The sequence below is a fragment of the Haemaphysalis longicornis genome, unplaced genomic scaffold, assembly GCF_048455015.1.
Source record: "Haemaphysalis longicornis isolate Haplotype H1 unplaced genomic scaffold, Haemaphysalis longicornis Haplotype H1 scaffold_7, whole genome shotgun sequence".
In the NCBI taxonomy this organism is placed as follows: domain Eukaryota; kingdom Metazoa; phylum Arthropoda; class Arachnida; order Ixodida; family Ixodidae; genus Haemaphysalis; species Haemaphysalis longicornis.
This window is the reverse complement of record NW_027526422.1, coordinates 51809273-51817573: the sequence shown is the minus strand read 5'-3', so window position 1 is coordinate 51817573 and position 8301 is coordinate 51809273.

Sequence of the window (8301 nt, the reverse complement as noted above, 5' to 3'; positions counted from 1 at the left end):
GAAAATGTTGCAGTCTCACTTAAACTCAGCAATGCCCGGCAGCTGAACTTCTCGTGTTCATATTTTAAGTTTCGAAAGCGTAGGCGTGCTCAGCATATTTAAAGCCAAGCTTTCGTGGCTCTTCAGCCGGGCTCGGGAAGGGCTGCTACTGCTGCTACTGCTACTACATCCCCGCATTGGGCCCCGCTGGTTTTATCTTACACCCGATAACTCTAGCTAGCCTCCGCTTATCCCGCCAGTGGGGCCCAGTTAGCTACTGGCGGTGGTGGCCGGTGGGTGTCGGAAGGAGTGACGAAGTTACACCAAATATTGCTCACTTCCTCGCACCGAACGCGAAGGCTCGCCTCGGGCGTACCGGGGCTCCTGCGGAAACCCAGTCCCTGTGTTCATCGCTTTCTCTGCGCTTGAAGCTGGCTCACCGTTCTGAATAGTCAGCGACTATGTCAAGCACAATAACCCTGAAAAACACGTCACACGCCAGTTCATTTCAACCCAGATATGCCGCGATGAAAACTTCGCGTTACGTCGATTCTTACGTCTGTGTAGGATCCGAATTTTTTTTGCTCCTCTAGGATAGCGGTGACGCTATAGCGGTGACGCGTATACGCCCCAGCACGAGAAAAAGCGGTGTTGTCGGCGTTCTGCCCTACGTATGGTCGCTGTGCTTTTGCCTTCACAATCCCGCAAGCAGACTTAAGTGGTCAAGGATTTGTTTTGTTTTGTAGATCGTCTCCCTAGTCTTGTCTGTATAGCTATACAGCCGCGCTGATTTCCCACCTTTGCAAAGTGGAATGGCAGAATTTTTTGTAGCGTGCGCTACACTGGCCGAGGTTGAGCAGTTCCGCGTGGCTCCTGGAGAGCCGTGCTGCTCATGAGCGAGGAGCAGTGACGGCTAACAGCGCACAGCTGACACGCCGGAGCCGCCGCCGCTGCGACTGGATTTGATAGGATTTAATTGAATTCAATTGAATTGGAGTTGATTGGATTAAATTGAATTGGATTGGATTGGAAATCGTTCTAGCAGCAGTAAGCATGATAATCAGCTAATCCTCGACAACCAGGAAACCTAAGAATTACCAGCTGAACTTTAGCTCACGCTACTTATATCCTGGCATAGCCGAGCTAAGCCACTGCTAATTTTTTTGCTTCTGTCATCTCAACACCGCTTCGTCTCGCCATTCAGCTTGTGACGCTCTTTACTGGCATGCACTGGTCTTCCCCAGATGCCTTAGCACTTCTTGTATACACGCCATCTATCTGCCTTGTGAAGTGATAGTTGTTGAATAAAAATGATGACTGAGGTCTGCCTGATCCTACCTATCTTTCATTTTGTACAACGTCTATCTTTCATTCTGTGCGAGTGCAGATTGAGGGGAAAGAAAAAAAAATGATGCACCCTTCCGTCTAACGACGGCGATGGTTAAGCGTGAAAGATTCCTCTGTTGACACGAAAGCCTAAATCAGGCTTCACCTGTGAAAGAGTATTTTTGAGGCAGAGTACGCTTTACAGGAGTAAGTTCGTTTTTCTGCAGTGGATTTTTGAAGTGGACTACAGCCGCCATCAGTAAGACATAGAAAGCTTCGCTTTAAAAGGGAAACGCTGCTCAAAAACAGCTTGACGTGTTCACATCACCGGTACAAACAAGGTGTTGCGACCGGGTGGGCCGACCCGAGCCGAGCTCCATCGCCTCCGACATACGTGTGGTAGCTAGGTGTGAAGAGTGGCCAGCCGCTGTTGCATCCATGAAGAAGTCCAGAAGCCGTAGGGTAACGTAACTGTTTACTTCATAGCGAGAGGTGAGCGGAAGCCAAAGAACAACGCCCCGACGGGCGAGGTAACAGTACAGGACTCGAGCAGAGCGACAGCATTGATTCTCTGTTCTTACAGGAATGAATCTACAACGCTTGGGTGGCTCGTGTTTATACCCAAAAGCGCCAACGGTCAAAACAGCATTCCCTCTAGTTGGTGCACACGCTACGAATGTTACAGACACACACAACGCTCTTTCCAGAGTTCGTGAGCAGTCAGTAGCATCGGCGCACGTTGAATCCGAGAGAGGGGAGAGAGGAGGACTCCGCTGCGATCGCGGGGCCTCTGTGTCCTTGAAGCGCGTCTCGACGTGAAAGTATGAGTCACCGACACGGTGGGGCCTGTCTGAAAGGCGCACGTAGTGGCTTCGCCGCACAGCCGAGGAGTGCTGAAAGAAAGCCCGTCGGCGGGCCCATACGTAACAGCTTCTCCGCCGGGGGTCCGAGATCCCGATGGATAAGGGTCTTCAACCGTTTTCCGGAGGGATGCTTTCGGAGAGAAGTGCTCGCCAAATGCTCCACTCCAAGCCTGGGCTGTACGACACCGTGCTGGAGCTTCACCGGGCCGGTTACTGGACGAATGGTGGCTTGCCAATTTTGGATTGGAGAAACGTTTATTGTGCCTGCAGTAAAGCGCGCACGCGCGCTTAGGACAATAACGTCTCTGGCTTGGTCAGGCAAGCAACCGAACAAGACAGGAAGACACAACCGCATCGCCGGCAAGTGCGAAGACAAATCCACGCATAAGCTCTACCAGGCTTTTAGTTGCGATAAAATACGCTAATAACTAACTACACTAGTTATATTTTAGCCCAGCAGTACTTTAGACAAGTACACAAACTTGAAAGGTGACATTTCGCGTGATTTCACAAAAAAAATGTAATTGTAAAGGGCGAAACCTGCTTCAGGAAAAACAATGAAATTGAGAAAGTCAGACGTCTACAGGCCACTCCCCTTTTTGTACCGTACTTTAGGTGCCCCCGGTCTCTGAAAGCGACTGCGACCGGTCGAGAGGACATCGGCCTTCTTCCGAGACGTGTCTCGAGCTCGCGGAGAAAACTGCCCTACTTTTGACCGCTCGAGCATCGCGTGCGCTTTCGTTCTTGGCCGCTGCGTGGTCCATTGAGACCCGGCGCAAAGCGGGCGAGTGGCGCTGCCACTCGGCAGGCGCGGCAGGCGCGCATGAGAGCTCTTGCCGCATTTGTTTGCCACACTGTCGGCAAGCGAACACCGCTTGGTGTTTTCGCTCTCCTTTCCGGCTGTCAAGGCCAATTTAGGCATGGGCGGCCCGTTCTCTGAAGACGGCTCAACCCCAGGCGACAACGGAATGGCTACGTGTTCGGCTGGCCGTTGCCTGACATCGAGTATCTGAGTTTCAGGTGGAACGCTAGCGACTCGCTCCGTTGCGGCGCCGACACTACGCTTAGCTGCACCGTGAACATCGTTCAGTGCCTGGACTGCCGGCTTTGCCACAACGTCGTTCATTCCTGAACTGCCGTCCGAATAAACAACCTCCATTTCAGCGGACTCGCGTTGCCTTTCGGTAGCCTCATGGTTTACACATTCCAGCGAAACCTCGCTATCTCGCGAAATGTTAATGCTCAGATCGGTAGCCGTTCCCAAGGCCTCGCGCGAATTTGAACCACCTGAACACCTTGCCGAGATCTCCGTAACTAACACAGACACATTTCCGCTCTCAGTTAAGGTCCCTAGGGACCTTACTCTCAGTGGACTTGCGTTGCCCTCTGTCGTGAGCCTCCAGAAATGCCCTATCTCCGCTATCTCTCTTAGCCACTCCGCCGCGCTGCTGGCCGCAACCGTCGCTTCCGACTCGCGCTCCCGAGCGTCTGCTACTGGCAGCGCTGGCACAGTGCTTTTCACGCAATAGAGGTTTTTTTCGAGCAACAATTCTAACTCAGGCTTCACTTCTTCCTGCTCGAGTTGAATTTCGTGCTCTAGGTTCTTGTTCTCCCGTTGTAGTCTCTTTTTCGAGCTTCTTTCTTTCCCATCGGATTCGCTAGATGTCGAGGGCGTACCATCGCATCTTTCCCTCGTGTTCTCGTAAAAATTTCTTATATTCTCGCTTCCGTTCCTCGCGTTCCTGTTTCCGCCTCTCGAGCTCCTCCAGCTTGCGCTCAGCCTCTGCCTCTGCAGCCTGACGCTTAGCGGTCTCCCTGCCATTGATAAACTCAATGCATTCTGACAGCTCGTCATCGACAGCCCCAACAGCGAGTATAGCCTGTACCAGCTCTGGCTTTGTCAGCGCGTCCGTATCATTCAAGCGCAACTCTTTTGCAAGCTCCAACAACGGCGGTTTTAAAGCAAAGCTTTCTACCTCTACCCCCCAAGGGTTCTTTCGCGACCGTTGGTGTCACCAGAAAACTCCAGCGAACAAATAAAATAATTCACTGGCACCACCGGGAATCGAACCTGGAACTAATGGACAAACAAAGCCAGAGCCCGTTGTCTTACCGATTTAGCTACGAGCCCACGCGAGGACGGGGAAGACAGGTGGTGTACTCACCAAGCACATCTACGGGTTTACCCCCTGCGTTCTCGCTGAATGCAACGGGAAAGCGTCACGCGACCACTCACGCCCGTGTAGCGGCCCTGTGCGCACCTTGCTCATGTTCTAAGAGTTACAAAAATTAAAGGAAGCTCACACCAATGCATCGCATCTCACTTCTAGTACGCCAATGTGCTAAAGCCTGTGGCCTCCAGTGTTCACGTAAAAAATCACAGCTCCTCGTTGTCCACCCTCACGCCAAATCAAGGAATACATTCAAATACTCCTTGTTTGCCAGGCCATCACTCCAAGCCCCAGCATCAAGATCCTGGGCCTACATCTCGAGGCTAACACCAAAAGTGACGTATCCTTGCAGCGCCTCAAAAACAGCATTAATCAAATCATACACATGATCAGGCGAGTTGCCACCAAGAAGCGAGGCCTAAATGAATCCGGTACCTTTCGATTAATTGAAGCTTTTGTCCTCTCTAGAGTCACGTACGTCAACCTCCTGTCTTCTTCTCAACAAGGAAGACATAGAGATGCTTTATGTAATGATTAGAAAGGCGGTCGAGCAGGCCATTGGTCTTCTCATGAGTGCGTCCACACAGAGGCTGCTTAGCACGGGGTTCCACAACACGGTGGAAGAGCTAGCTCGTCATGTGAGGGGTTCATATTTCTAAGCAAAGGGAGCATCTTTAGTTTTAGTCGCCAAGAGTCTGGGAGTACGCCAAGCGGAGTGACATTCTGGCCTGCCCAGCCAATCTGGTGAAGCATGCGGTTACCCACCGCAGTTCTGAGTCGGACCTTCTGGTTAGAAAGATGGCCTTCTATCACCTAGGGTCACCGAAAAGCACGGGCTCAAGCGCTAAACACCACCCTCGGTGGGTATCATGCAGTTATCTACACAGACGCCTCTAAACATCAAGGGCAGCAATATGCCATCATCGTGGCTACCTCCAGAACCAACCTCCTTGTGTGTACCTCGCTTAGGACCCACGAAATGACGGCAGCAGAAGAGGCAACCATCACCGTGGCTCTCACTCATCCAGGGGTTCGGAGGATAGTCACCGATTCCTAGCAAGCCTACTGGAATTACCAGTCGGGTTAGGTGTCCTGACCTGCACTGCGCGTGCTAAAAAAAACCACTCCCCAAACGGTTCCATTCAGCTCATCTGGACACCCCCTTTCTGGACACCCGCTTCGATGGAGGGCAACAAATACGCCCACCCAACAAGCCTGCGCTTTTACCTCTCGTGCTATGGAGCTGCACGAGGACAGTCACCCACTTGTCACGTTCAGGGAGATAACCCAGCATTATCGCCTTCTGAGACAGACCGTACCTTCGCCTTACCCTGACCTTTCCAGAGAACAACAAACTACCCTACGGCTCATACAAATAGGTCTCCTTCCCACAGCCTACACGTCGTCACTTAATGCATCCGAATCGCTACGACGCTGAATGTAAATTTTGCTCAGAAGTAGAAACACTCTGCCCCATAATCGGGGTGTGTGACTTTAGCCCTGAGCACCCTCTTCTCTTTCCGTCAACTACCCAACAAGAGCAATGGGAGATGCTGCTGTCCAGGCCCTCTCTACCTACCCAGCTTCAGCGGGTGGACAGAACACAGGCCGCGCGGACTGCATATGGGCCCCACAAAAGAAGGAATCACTCCCCAAGGCTGCACTCTGGGCTGTTCAGAAATCTGAACAGAAGTATTTCTTCCTCCTGCTCTCCCTTCCCTGCCGCAAATCTATGTCGCCTCCGTCCGCAGCGCAGAGAAGGAGAAGTCAGATCGTCTAAGACCGGGTTGGAGCTTTAATTTTATAAAAAAAGTTTCCACTCTTAGGCTACACCAATACAACTCAACCAAACACCGTTCATGCATCATGCATTGATTTAACCTTACCAAGAATATCTCTTTGAAGTAATAAATGGTGTGGTTAAGTGCATTTCACTTTTCTCTGGTTGTACTATTTGTAGAGCGATGTGAGTGAATTTAAGTGACGTCGCATGGGTAATCGTTATGGGTGCTGTTTACAGCTTTGCTTTCCAACCACATTCACGGGGTGGATTGGCGCGATTTTTTTTTAAACACCTTCAAATTCATGGCCGGTCTAGAGTACTGCTTTCCCACTGCTCCAAAAATGTTTTGCGCGAATAACCAACGCGACAAAAACACACGTCCTACCAGCTATCTCAGAAGCCTGGTAAAACTCAGTGAAGAAAAGTCCTGCACTCACCATTGACCGCCGTGAATTCTGCGAAGTCCGAAGCCGCCTTGACGTCCGTGTGTTGGATATCCCACCTCTGCCACCAGTTGTTGCGACCGGGTGGGCCGACCCGAGCCGAGCTCCGTCGCCTCCGACATACGTGTGGTAGCGTGGTGTGAAGAGCGGCCAGCCGCTGTTGCAGCCGGGAAGAAGTCCAGAAGCCGTAGGGTAACGTAACTGTTTACTTCATAGCGAGAGGTGAGCCGAAGCCAAAGAACAACGCCCCGACGGACGAGGTAGCAGTGCAGGACTCGATCAGAGCGACAGCATTGATTCTCTGCTCTTACAGGAATGAATCTACAACGCTTGGGCGGCTTGTATATACCCAAAAGCTCCAACGGTCAAAAAAGCGTTCCCTCTAGTTTGTGCGGACGCTACGAACGTCACAGACACACACAACGCTCTTTCCAGAGTTCGTGAGCAGTCAGTAGCATCGGCGCACGTTGAGTCCGAGAGAGGGGAGAGAGGAGGACTTCGCTGCGATCGCGGGGCCTCTGTGTCCTTGAAGTGCGTCTCGACGTGAAAGTATGAGTCACCGACATGGTGGGGCATGTCTGAAAGGCGCACGTAGTGGCTTCGCCGCACAGACGAGGAGGGCTGAAAGAAAGCCCGTCGGCGGGCCCATACGTAACAAAGGCAAGCCCATGTCAGCTTTTGATCCAACCTTACAGGCATTGCCTGAACCTCATGTCACGCTGAGCCCCACCTTAACTTCAAACGTATGAATCAGTCCCCTTCACTAATACAAGATCGAGTAAAAGTTACCCTCATGGACGTAATGCCTGGAAACCAGACCCACTGTTCACTTATAATCAGTCGATGATATTTATGGTTAATTTTCTCTGCGATCAGTGTAAAATGTAACGGAGAGAGTAACCAAAAACTGTTTACTTGCGCAAGTAACCGTAATCAATGGGAAGTCCTTGTTGGCTGTCTGCTAAAATTATTCCACATACTATTTGGCTGTGGGTTATTTATGCCTAACTTTTTATTTAGTATCACCCACGCGCCCGTTAACTACATCGAGGTTTCGAAGCTCGCGGAACTTATCATTTGAATGTAATACACAACAGCGCGTGCCTGCGCACGTAACAGTCAAACGGCAGCCACTCTCCTGCGGGAGCGTATTAGGAGCGAAGCCCTTAGGGGCTGGGGCTGGTGGCGTCTCCTGTCATCGTCGTCATTGTGATCGTCGTCGTTATCGTCGTTTTACGTAATGACGCTACTAAAACACCGGGAAACTCGTTGACGCCTCACGCTAGAACGTAACGCGTACTAAAAAAACACTGGGACACGTTTACGCCTCCCCTAGAGAGTTGATTGATTGTAGGGTTTAACGCGCCGACGCAACGCAGGCGATGAGGCGCGCCGTAGTGGAGGGCTCCGGATTAATTTTGACCACCTGGGGATCTTTAACGTGCGCCGAAATCTCGTACACACGGGCGTTTTTGCTTTTCGCCTCCATCAGAAAAGCGACCGCCGCGGCCGGGAATCGAACCCGCGACCTCGTGCTCAGCAGCGCAACGCCTTAGCCTCCCCTAGAGAGCTTCGTACTTCAAAGACTACAGGCTGTTGCAGCAAAGCTGTGTACCTCTACCTCCCAACGTTTTTATCTCCGTTGGCAAAAACGCCAAGGCGCCAAGAATACACTTATACACTGCATGCTTCACCCCTCACCAGGGTTCACGTTAGTGGAGACGGCCCGGGATTTT